The sequence below is a fragment of the Squalius cephalus genome (assembly GCF_949319135.1).
Source record: "Squalius cephalus genome assembly, chromosome: 10".
NCBI classification, from domain to species: domain Eukaryota; kingdom Metazoa; phylum Chordata; class Actinopteri; order Cypriniformes; family Leuciscidae; genus Squalius; species Squalius cephalus.
Genome location: NC_137131.1, coordinates 6,255,281 through 6,265,315, shown reverse-complemented (window position 1 = coordinate 6,265,315; position 10,035 = coordinate 6,255,281).

Here is a 10,035-nt window from a genome sequence, read left to right as displayed (position 1 = left end):
AACACCTTAAAAGTCGACTATAAAAGTGGTGCATATGACTCTAGAGGTATGTAATGCACAAATCAAATGAATAGCACGATTATAGTGTTTTTTTCTCTGTCATCTTTGGAGCTTGATAGACATGGTCACAGAAAAAAATGACATACAAGTTTGTGAGTATGACAGTTTGTTTTAAGTTTCATTTCGGTGAACTACTGTAGCATCACTATGTTCTCCTTAACACATTGTACTCTGTCAAATTCCCTGTTTACTGCATCAGCACAAACCTTGCGCCTTCACAAACTTTGCCTTCTAGATCAAGGTCACCACTGTCAATTGTGAGGTGGCATTGTTAAGGGAGGGAGGGACGGACCCAAAAATAGAAGTGATTTCTGTACTTCGTCAAGCCAGCCGTCTCCATTTCCTGTGGTTCGGCCCATGATACTGATCTAAGAGGCAGCCTGGTGATAAAGATCACACATTGAGCGGGAAACCTCCCTCAGGAGTTAATTGAAGTCAAAGTGAGTCACACCATCTTAGATCTGGCAGATGACCCGTGCCGCTCTCTATTGTCTTTTCGCCGTCCTCTCACGTTTTGATCAACGCTTCGCCCCTACTTTAACTTTAAATAAGCAATATCCAGGGGATGCTGCTCAATGTCAACGGCAACACTTGAAGGGTCACCTTCCTGATGCCGCTGATCGTTTCTGCTATAGAGGCAGGGAGTGCCTTACATTAGAGGATTTCCATGTTTTGTTTTAAGGAGGAAAATTAAGGCTTACTGTTACCTACAACATTATTTACATGTAATGTCTTGGATGCACTATAATAGTCTACATGTTAGTTTTGCAGTAAGCAGCGCGTACACGATTCTGCACATTTTCTGTGTGAATACGTGACCTTCACATTTACCAAAATGTGCAGCATGCACAAGCTAGCATACTGTGTGTGAAACTGTATCCCACAATGCAATGTGCTCGGTTTGACCTTCCTTCAAGTGTGATGAATGAACCAGAGGTGACTCTTTTTTTTATTAGCGTTTTTGTATTTCGTTTTTGTAGTTAATTTTATATTTATTTCCAAGCTGATAACTGGTGAGTGAAAATACTGCAGTCCAGGAATAGCTTTATTTATTTTTTTCCAAAGCAGCCTATGAATATTTATGCACCAATGAATATTGTGATTTTACAATTTATGACTGGAATGATTTTATTTATTTAATAGTTACGCATTTTTAGTTAAACATATTTATTTTATAATAATATTTATTATTATTATTATTATATTTATACAAAATGTACTTTCATTAATTACCCTCATGTCATTAATTTTTTTCAAGTATCTTCAGATTTTAAAAAAAAATAATTAGATAATTAAAGAAATAAATATGCAACTTGGTGAGGTTGTGACAACAATATAGCACACTACTGTTTGAAACATATTTTGAAACATCATTTTCTGCATAGTATTTTTCCAAACATAGCCAACGTGTGTATAAATATTTCATATTAAAGGGCCTTTGTTGCAGGTTTGATGTCAGCAGTGCTGGAAGCTATTGGTTTGGATACTGAGGAGTGCAAATGGGACATAAGAGGTAGAAGGCAAGATTTTTTTTAAGTTTGTGTTTAGAATGTAACACACAAATCGAATATGAATTTCATTTATGCTACTTTTTTTGGAGCTTGACGGCCTGTGGTCACTAAATGCAAAAGAGGATCCTGCTTTTGTGTTCCACAGTAGAAAGAACATCAAGCGGCTATGAAATGACATCAAGGTGAGCAAATGATGACTGAACGTACATTTTTGGCTGAACTATCTCTTTAATAATGTAAACAACACATTTTAACAGTTCCACATCCATGTGACTCCTTTTTTTGCCACTTGCTATCTCACCTGTGCCAAATATCTCATCCTTGACAGCCGTATATCCACTGTGAATTATGCATTTGCTCTTCACTCTTAATTACTTACTCAGTTACAAGATTCCTTCCACATACATCCTAATGTTCCCGAGAGATGTCTTTGAGGGAGGGGACATTTTCAGATTGATGCCCTTCCTCGAGTTCTGGATGGTTCCGCCGCAGAGCTTCATGCACCAATAATGACACATGATGGAAGTCCCTGTCAGTGTGTCACCTTAGAAAATGAAGATAGATGGAAGGATGGATGGAAAGTGATTTTGTTGAGCTGGAAGTTAAGAGACATTGCAGTGGTAATAGGCGAGCGTGATTACCGCCCGCAGAGTCACTGAATGTAACTGGAACTTCTTTTTTTCGTGTGTCCAATTTTAGAACGAGCTATTAGGCACTGGCACTGTTGTCAGCTTTTTTTGTGAGTTTATTGCTTTCAGAGATATTAGGAGATTTTGGGATATGTTATTTTTTCTTAGATAGACACAGGATGGGTGACACAAGGGTACATTCTTAAAGAGATTCTGTCATCATTTACTCACCATCATGTTGTTTCAAACCTGTATGGAACATTTCTGGAACATTTTTTTTTGCAAAATAGGTCAGCTTAAAGGGATAGTTCACCCAAAAAGTGAAGACTTTTCTTCTGCAGAACAAAAAAGAAGAGAAAAAAGTAGGGTCCAGGCAACACTGGATCCCATTGGCTTTCAATGTCTGGACCCTACATTTTTTTCAAAAAATCTTCTTTTTTGTTCTGCAGAAGAAAAGTCTTTGCTTTTTGAGTGAACTATCCCTTTAAGCTGACCTATTTTGCATGCAGGTTAAGCGAATGTATAAATCTTTGATAGATTCAGTGAATGTAACTTAATGAATTCATTAGGAGGAAAGTGTTGTTCTCTGGCCAGGGAGTCTTGCCGCTTAATTAAAACTGCTCTGTTGTAAGCAGACACACTGTATACATACCCTCTGGTCAAATCCAGATTTGGAGCGGCTCCTTGCATTGGCTTCTTACCATTGGAGTCTGTGTTCTCGATTTATAATTATGAAAACTGATTGGATGAGCCACGTTCAAAGCCGTTGAAAAATAGCTGGTACATGCACACCTGTGACCGCACGTGAATTGAATTTTATATTAATGTGCCAATTCTTTAGAGTTAGAAGAACTATGAAGTATATTACTTGATGAATTAATTGTTTGTTGTGTAAAATCAACTGGATGTTATTTATTTTTTGAAGAAGAAAATGTGAGTGGTGTTTAACCACTCAACACAACAAAACCATCAACAACTTGTTGAAATGTGGATGCTAGGGGGTTTCTGGGAGTTTCTGGGTGGTTGTTAGATGGTTTCTAGGGAGTTCTGTGTATTTGTTTACTGGCCCAAGTAAAACAATGTAAATATCCCCGATGAAATTCTGTTTTATTATATGGGCCATATAGGGTTTTCATCAATCATTTGACAAAATAAAAAAGAAGAAAAATTTGCCGTTTTGATCACATAGAAATGTAACAGCATACATCTTGTCAAAATGAGTTAACTAAAGCAAAGAGGTGTTCTTGGGTACAACGTAAAGGCAAAAACATAAAGTGTTCAATACATAGTTATGTTTAGACTAAGGCAAGCATCAATATTACTATTGCTTATACTAGGGATTTGAACAAACTCCTAACCCCAGATATTAAACTTCAGCATTTAACAGATGGCCCATTTTGGCTTATTATTTGTTTGCAATAATGCTATGAAATGTATTGTTCTGCAAATCCAGAAAGGCTTGAATCAATAAGCAATACTTGATCCAGGCAACCCACTTGACAATACAGGTGTGTATTAACTCAACATTTAGGTAAAAATGCGGCAACAGTTACTTTAAGCTAGTCGATTTCACGTTGTGTTCTGGATTTTTAAATATGGTCTGATGGAAGAACGCTTGTGTTGTCTCTTGCTAGAGCAGATATGATTCCTCCTGCAGAGGTTGATGAGACATGTCACCTGTCCAAAAGAGTTTTTTCAAGTAGAGGAAGTCCACGTCGCTTCCTTAAATCTCAAAACTAAACTGCAATTCTACTATCCATCCATTTATACCTCCATCCATCCATCCATCCATCCATCCATCCATCCATCCATCGAATGGATGCATCTCTCTCTCTCTCTCTCTCTCACTCTCTCTCTCTCTCTCTCCCTCCCTTTATATTTTACATCCGTGTACACTCAAAAGCTGTTGTTCACTTGAGCTCTGGGTGATTTTAATTTGTCAAAACTGTTTACCAGCACTGTGCCAGGCTATTACCACTGTGTCATCTTGGGAACAGATAGGTAATGAAAGACAGACAAAAAAGAGAGAGAAAAGGAGACAGAGGACGGCGAGGGGGGTTCATTTGGTGAGATTCTGTGGGGTGGGGGGGGGGGGGGGGGATATAAAGATCAGGCACAGATTCATTATTCCGTCTTTTCCCTCAAAATCAATTATGCTTACATGCAAATCAGGCCAGTTTTCTATTAGTAATGAATTATTAAAATATTTACTGGATGTGTGAGAGAGGACATCATCGGCTGCGTCAATTAAATGCTCTGAAGTAGACAGTGTAGGTCTAAAATCATACATGCTTCTTTCAGTACAGCCACATGTACAATTTCTGTATGTAAATTAAGTTACAGAGACTGATGTTAAGTCTATCTCATATGAGATGTAAACACTTCCTGTTGAACATGTATTTACAGAGTGCAACATCAGATGTACTTTGATAATTGTATTACTAGTGACTTGGGTTATTCTTATTGTTTGCTTGTTGCATTTCTAGAGCATAAATTAGAACATAATTATTTCTGTCATGATAACTCTCAGAGTGTTTGGCATGGTAATGGATATGACAATGTTAATTTGTTTAGTCTTGGTGGAATAGATCTTATACGCTGCTGCTGTTATTTATTGTTGTTGCTGCAGAGCAAGTACGGGACTTGCTACTGTCAATACATACACAACACACTGCTGTGAGCAAGTCAGACATGCTGCTGCTGTACAATATAGCGTACATGAATTACCCCTCAACTACGGTGGCCGAGAGAGCTCAACGCGCTGCATCTGAAGAAAACACATGCAAATAGAAAAACATCCGCAAATTAAGAAAACATCTTCATCAGTTTTACAACACATGTGTGCTCCAAATACTCACAACACAACCAAATACAGAAACGCGCTGGAAATAGGAAAGAACACAACGGAAATGTTTCCAAAGGAACCCAATAAGTGACGAACCCGGCTGGGACGTGCTTACTGCTCATGAGCATCCCTATGCCCTACTCCCTTCGAAGGGCAGAGCCCTTGAAGTGGGGACTTTGGAGTGAGCACGGCACTTGTGTGCCATTATGTAGCCGTTTGGAACGCACTTGGTGAAGGGAGCAACGAAAGAAAACGTAATTTCCTCAGTATTTTCATCTGGGATGTTCCCATGACAACACAACATGGTGTCCGTCAGCTGAACAGCTCTTTATACGACAGACATTTCTTATTATTGCTGTTAACATAACTGTTGCAAATAAATATACATTTTATACAAAAAAGTTTTTCAAATATGCATTATATATGTCTGTGTGTGAGTGTCTTAACTTTAAAACTTGCCGTCTCATCTTTGGACCCTGCATTACAGGGCAGCCCGGTCTCACCCCAAAATGTCACATACTGACGCGTCTTGACCAACCGGCAATATACGACGAAAAGGGTACCCCTAAAACGTCCATATGAGACGAAGACATAAGCGCACCAGCAGCGCCTCTTTAACGCATACCTAAACCTACCCATAACCCGAATAGTCACATACGGACGTTTTAGGGGTACCCTTTTCGTCGTATATTGCCGTTTGGTCAAGACGCGTCAGTATGTGACGTTTGGGGGTGAGACTCTTATGAAACTTATTTAAAAATAACATGACAAAATTTGTGTAACTGATGTATAGATTAAAATCTTACCCTCATGTTCTTTTTCTCTATCTTTTTTTTTGTTTTTTTCTTTTGTTTTCAGCTCATTGTTAACTCTTCTTTTCTAATTTGTATTCTGATGACATTGAACATATTGTAGGCTATAAAGTTTTGTGTCATAAACATGTAATCTCTGTATGTTTTGCAAAAAATAAATAAATAAAGACTTTTATTAGAATAAATAAATAGTAGACTTTGAGCTATGAGCACGTCCCAGCCGGGTTCGCCACTTATTGAGGTCCCCTGGAAACACTTCCGTTATTTCCAGCATGTTTCTGTATTTGGTTGTGTTGTGAGTATTTGGAGCACACATGTGTTGTAATACAGGTGAAGATGTTTTTTTTAATTTGCGGGTGTTTTTCTATTTGCATGTGTTTTCTTCAGTTGCAGTGTGTTGAGCTCTCTCGGCCACCGTACTCAACAGAGCAGGTGACAATGAAGATTGAACAATACAAGCCAAGTTTACATCATGCAAAAATCCCCCAAAATGCTGGAGACAAAAGAGAAAAGAGAAGACTATTCACTGCTGCTGCTTCATTAGAAGAGCCATTAGAACAGCATGTATGCTAGCAATGTGTATCTTAGATATAGAATTTAAGTGGAATTCTGAAAAGATGCTGCATATTGCTACAGCAGAGGCTGACCAAGTATTTAAAAGTTGAGCAGCAAACTCATTGGCTACTGATACAGCAGGAACCAATCAGCTGTGCCCTATAGAGAATGATATGATTGCAAGCAGTTTAAGTTAAAGACCTATCAGCCTGTGCCATCGAGTTGTTGGCAGAACTTTGTATTTTTTACTTTGCTACTGTGCCTTTAAGACAGTTATGTAAACACTATCTATATATGTGGGTAAATCTGGGTTGTGTTTTCCAAAAGCATCATAAGTAGATTGAAATGCAGCTCTGGGTGGTCATTTTTGACTTTCTGACTTTGCAGAACTTTGGAACAAGCCATTTTTTTAAAGCTTACTTTCAATAAACTCTCTTTTTGGACCAAGGAGAAAGTTTTCAGTGTTGAAACTTAGATTCAGATTTGAAAAGATCTGAAAAAGTTTAAATCAATGCATTTTAACTAACTTCAAGTTGTAACCGTAGAGTAAAATATCACAACAACTTCTGTGCCAACGCATTTTATTTTTAGTCTCACTAAGTGTTCTGTGGCAACAACGTGGTCACATAATTTAATATCCCATAAATTATTCCACAGGACTACACATGGAGTCTCTTCTTTCTCTTCCCAAATTCTCACTCATGTCCCTCTCTGGTGTATTTTCATGGGGGGTGCATTAAAACTTTATTTTCTCTATTTTTCTTTTCTTCTGATCAGTATTAACATTTCTACTGTAGCAACTAGATCTTATTTTCAAGCTGCCAGCTGTCTGTCGATGTTTTTAAAATTCGGTAAACTACAGCATTTTTGGGTTAATGCAAACTGTGTATGACCCTCTCAACATCAATCTTTCATATAAAAACATTGCACTAACCTGTCACAATCCAGTATGCTTGTAAACTTCTCAAAAGTCTTTTTCTTCTCTCTTGTCTTTTTTAATATACAGCCTCACCCTGACACCCGTTCCTCCTATAAACTCACAATGACTTTGACAAATTCCACAACCCGAACTGTCGGCTCCTGGGCCTGGTGCCCGACAAGACTTGTCATGCTTCTCTGGCCTGTACGGCGCCGGGGAATCAATCGCTGTCCCTATTCATAATCCATACCTCACTGTACCCTGAGCAGCCATTTAAATCCTCGTTTGTCCTCGGCATCGCAGAGGTGAAAAGTTGATGAATAAGGAATTATTTGGATTGCGCATTCACACCAGTCTGAGCGCTGATGTCCTATTTTTGACAGTATCGTAATAAGCTGCTGAATTCTGTCATTTGTCACCAGGACTCCTCCAGTGAATCTGGGGCACTGAACAATACAATTTTCAGCAGTTTTTTTTTTTTTTTTTTTGTGCTGCAGTTATTTTAAGTGTATATCATTAACCACCCGATGTTTTGTGAATCTGGTGTTGTATTTGAAATATGACATAATGAATTGTTATTTCATGATAGATGTTGCCTTTTCAAGATAGTCGAGAAGTAGTTGTTGCAATGGTTCAATAAGACAGCGAGTTGAGGTCACCTGCCTTAAGGGCAACCAATGAACAATGTCAAAATCTTCTCTGACCAAAACATCCAGAATGCACAAGTTTTGACATTCAAAACTAATGAGACCATAATAAACTAATGAGACCGCCCAGAGGCTTTCAATGAACATGAGGAGCACACAAACAAGTTGCATGTAAATGTCAGCTAGTTCTGTGTAAAAACAAGACTGTCTACTCATTAGCACTGATCTGGAAGTACTCTTACTCGGATCAACTCTAAAGCATCAAAATGCAAATCCTTCCATCAGCACATGCAATCTCGCATCTCGAATCTGAAGGGTAAGGCGACAACAGGCTCGTGTTGTACTTTCACACTGACAGTGTTTCTGCTGTTTAACTGAACTTCAGCTTTATACAGAAAATAAATTATAAAACGGTTATCTGGAGTGTGCCATTAAGAATTATTATTACCAACATGATCATCAGGAAATCTAATTCACATCCAAATGGTAATTATTCTACATAGAACGGAACCCAAACAGGCTGTAATCTGTTTAAATAATCAGAATTTAATCAAATTTGCTGAATATAAAGTGCTGTTTGCTGTCTGTCACTGAATGAGACTTGCATGAGACTTCCATCGAGCCTGATAGATGTTGTTTTTCAAACTAGGGGAAGAAGTTAGCTCTATTATTTCATGCATTTTAATTATGCTATATATAGTGTATTGAACTGGACAGAAAATGTAGCAGTTGTAAAAAAATATTGTTGGTTTAACTTTAAAAGTTACCTGGTTGCCTTAACATTTTGATAAAATTTAATAAATAGAAACTCAAAATATTATGTTATCTGAACCACATTAATTATCTAAGTTGATCTGACAAAAGATTAAAAGTTGTGATAACAAATCATGAAAATAATTTTTTAGAGTGATTGCTATGATATAAAAGACTATTGCAGAGATATGCTCTTTGAAATGCCCATCGCCAACTTCCTGTCTGTTTCAATAATACGATAACACAGTCAAAAACTGCATTATATGGAGTCTTTAAACTTTATCAGTGTTTTTTCTAAAATTATTATTTTTTTAAATTAAAACATTATTTGTTAAAAATTAAAGTTATTTGTTCATGCTGCCAAATAGAAAATATTTTTAAAATAATCATAATTAAAATGAAAATATTGTTATAACTATTTAATATATAAATTTAGGATCAATTTAATAAAAACAAACAAAATGGAAGTCTATGGCACTATCCTACTGAAGGGTTTAAAGCATAAATCTGAAGCTTGCATTTTTCTAAAAGCGTTTACCTGAAATATTCACATCAAAATTGTTTATTAATTGACCTGTAAAGTTGTCATAATTGTTTATTTTGAGGTAGGACTACTTTTCTATGTGGATGAAGATCTGATCATTAATGCCGTGTTTAAGTTGAAATGAAAAATGTTGTCGATAGTGCTTAAGTTGTATAACCCAGATGTTCCTTTAAAGGGGTGGTTGATTATGATTTCACTTTTCTAACTCTAGTTAGTGTGTAATGTTGCTGTTTGAACATAAACAACATCTGCAAAGTTACAACGCTCAAAGTTCAAAGCAAAGGGAGATATTTGCTTTTAAAAAAATGGCTTTTTAAGGACTACAACAAACGGCTGGTAGGGACTACACAAGCTTCCTCCCGGGTTAGTGATGACATCAACCTTAAAATTTACATAAACCCCGCCCCTGAACACAATTTATATAATATGCTAATCAATGACTAGAAGATAACTACACATAAGCTACATAAATTCATCAACTAACCTTTCAGAAATGTTGTCTACATGTTGTCATTTCTACTTGTTGTCACATCTCTCCATCTGACTTCGGTTTGAACATAAAAGGCTAAAAGTTTTTGAAATTTTCAGTGCATGTCTGTGTGAGGGAAAAGGACACGCCCCCTGTGCTGGGAGCTGCAGCTCATTTGCATTTAAAGGGACAGGCACAAAAACGGTGCATTTTTGCTCACCCTCAAAAAGTGACAACTTTAACATGCTATATAAAAATATCTGTGGGGTATTTTGAGCTAAAACTTCACAT